Source organism: Halichoeres trimaculatus, unplaced genomic scaffold (assembly GCF_033239565.1).
Source record: "Halichoeres trimaculatus isolate MK-OKI-2021-1 unplaced genomic scaffold, fHalTri1.1 fHalTri1_scaffold_16, whole genome shotgun sequence".
Classification (NCBI taxonomy): Eukaryota; Metazoa; Chordata; class Actinopteri; order Labriformes; family Labridae; genus Halichoeres; species Halichoeres trimaculatus.
In genome coordinates this window covers 9,162,746-9,166,088 of record NW_027437194.1, presented here as the reverse complement: position 1 = coordinate 9,166,088, position 3,343 = coordinate 9,162,746, and positions in this window count along the sequence as shown.

Genomic DNA, 3,343 nt, shown 5'->3' with positions numbered 1-3,343 from the left:
TCACACGTTTCTGGGTCATTGTTGTATTATTTCTTCTTTGTTTGCAATAAGTGGTCAGATGTCATCTGTGGTCCACTCAATGAAGAAAACACACACACACACACACACACAAAGAAAACTGAAAGTTTAGGTTTTACACCACACAGTAACCAAAGAAGTCAAATAACTGATAAAAACTACAAAGAAAAACAAAAATCTAAACAAATACTTATGTTTTAAAACAGGAAAAGGCTCATACTTTTAACAATATTTTAACTTAGGTGTTTGAATTACAATTTTTTTCTTGTCTTTTTCCACCACTCTACATGATTTCAGTCTTAAAGCATCAGAAGTTCTTGTATCATCTACTACAAATTTCCCATTTATTGTTGTTAGTCTTCGAATTAAATTTTGTAAGTTTACAACCCGATTACTGTAACTTCACGTCTTTCTCTCGGAATTTCACAGCTATATTCAAGGAAATTTACAAATTTACTCATATAACTTTACAATTTTTTCTTGAAAAATGTCAAATTTCTACTCAGAACATTCAAAAGGTTTTTTTTTTTTTTTGGTAACTTAACATAAATTTCTTTGTACCTTTACATCACTGTTTATAGCATGACAACTTTATTTCTGTAACTTTACGACTTTCTTCTTGTAGCTTAATGACTTCTTTCTGCAACTTTACAATTTTGTCCTTTTTACTTTACATCTGTGTTCTTGTAAGTTATCTTTATTTCTGTAACTTCATGTCTTTTTCGATGTAACTTAACAGCGATATTCCGTTAGCTTTACAAGTTTACGACTTTGTTCTTGTAACTTAATTACTCCCTTCTGCAACTTTACAATTTGTTCTTGTTACTGTAAAGCTGTCTTATTGTATGTTAGCTTTATTTCTTTAACTTCATGTCTTTTTTCATTTAACTTAACAGCTATATTCCGTTAGCTTTACAAGTTCACTCTCATAACTCGTAAGATTTTAGTCTTGTGAAAAGCCAACTTTCTTCTTGAATCATTCACTACAACTCTTGGACGTTGTCTCCACAAAGTCACACGTCTGATCCTGATACCGTGCAATGGAAACAATCCGTGAACACAGCCATTTGATATGACAATGGCTTTGAGCTTTTTTTCTAACAGCTATTGGGCGATTGTTGGTCACGTGGGCTCAGCTGTGTCTCTCATTGGACAATCAAAAAAATCCTATTATCTTCTAAATGATAATAGTGCGTGCCAACAGCGAAACCAGCGTTTTAAACCCGAGTTGTATTTTGAACCAGACTGTAAGTATGCTTTTGAATACCGTAAAAGTCGTTATTATTTTTTTTCTTGGCTGGGTGTGTACATGACTTCCAGGCTGGCCAGCATCTGGTCTCAAGCAGATCCACAATGAACAGGAACTTTTAGCTCTCTATAAGCTTCATTGGTCTAAGTCGTATGTTGCCCTTTGCTTGTAAGTTAACAACTTTATTCCTGAAACTTTACAGCTTTTCATACTTGACATATTTCTAGTTCTAACTTTACAACTTTTTCCTTGTGACTTAACATTTTTTTCACGTTACTCTAAATTGTCCTATTGTAACCTTCAGTTTTGGTGTTAATGGTTAAATCCTTCAGTATTTTTTTTTAAAATTTTTTTAATTTTGGTCAGGTTTGCTGCGGTCACCTCTGAAGAAGTTCACCTCTTCTGAACAAACAAGTCTCATAAATCCATCAGGAACCTCTCACCTGCATCAAGTGTTGCTGCTGTTAATCCGCCTGATCCTACCCTGCTGCCAAAGTTAGCTGACATAATTTCGAAGCGAAGAAACAACTCGCGCCTTCGATACCTCACCTGTAATGACCTGAGTTTGAAACCAGATCACACTGGAGGAGGGTCAGACTGATTAGTAGTTACACTCCATGAAGCTTAACCAGGGATTTAGAAGCATCTTTTCTTTTCTATTCTTGAGACACAACAGATTTATTTTTCCATGTAAACTCTTCAGAGAATGGAAAGATAATAATCTCTTTATAGAGAAGCAGGGCAAAGGTTTTCCTCAAGTGACTGTTTCACAGGCCTGTATGCTGCACAGACAGAAACTCACTGAAGATCTTTGTTCAACCAAAAGCAGAACAGATTTTTTCAAATTCCCAGGTTTCTCAGCCGCCAATGTGCTAATGCTAATGTGAGAGTGCTAATGCTAAAATGGTGAGAGTTGGTGGGAGGGGAATGTCAGACATGCTTCACAGTGCAAGTGGTTGTGTAAACGTTTTCATTTCCATGAAATGGCAGGAAGTGGCACAGAAACAGCTCTGCGGTCGTGTGCAGCATAACTGGGCAGAACTGGGTCGACAAACGAGGTGGGCCCACTGAAGCTGCTTCAAGCTCACCTTAGCTCTGCCTTGTCAATCATAAGCTGGGTACTTTGGCACAGATTCTCACTGTTTCTCAGTAACATCTTTTTTTCTTAACCTCCCAAACTGATAATCTAGCTAGTTTATCTTCTGCTACCAGCACACTGGAATCTTACAGATACAAACCAGTTTTCCAAGTCACAGCCTTACCCTGTGTGAAGAAACCTCTTTCATGTTTCAAACATAAAACTCTGTGGACGTGACTGTTAGACATGTAGTAGCATCAATGTCAGTGCAGAAATGTTTCATCTGATTTTTTCTCTTTCTCACAGAACAAAGCTGCTCACGAGGATCTGAAGTCATAAAAAGTTTACACGTCGATCCATCTGTAGCGTTTGACAGTTTAATTCATGCTCTTAAAATGTTCTGTTTGTAAGTGGATGTTCTCTTTGAAGGATTACATAACTTTGTTAGCATAAGCTTCACATGACCAGCAGCAAATTTACAGATGCTTCTGCTAAGAGCACAAATTAAATGCGCAATGCATCTGAACCACTACCTCTGCATTATGTAAAACATCTACAGATCACACATGTATGTATGTATGTATGTATGTATGTATGTATGTATGAGTCTATGTAGGTTTGTGTGTATATATGTGTATGTGTATTTGTGTAAATTTACGTGTGATGGAATGTTTGCACAAGTTTATCAATGTAAAGATGTATGTCTGTTGATGTATGGACATGTGTGCGTATCTATGTAATTTCATCTGTATTTGTGCAAACACATAAATGTATTTATGTAAATAGGAATAAATTTCAAAAGAAACTACCCATTCATGTAATATTGTCTGAAATAAAGTTAAGTTTAGAAATAAACATATACAAAACCAAGTCCATACTTTGTATATACATGTTTTATAGCTAAATTACATTCTGTAATACAAACTTTGATACATAGATACACAAGCCATCTTTTTGCTAGTTGCCGCCCAAGTGTCTGCCTGTTGCACTAGCTCTCT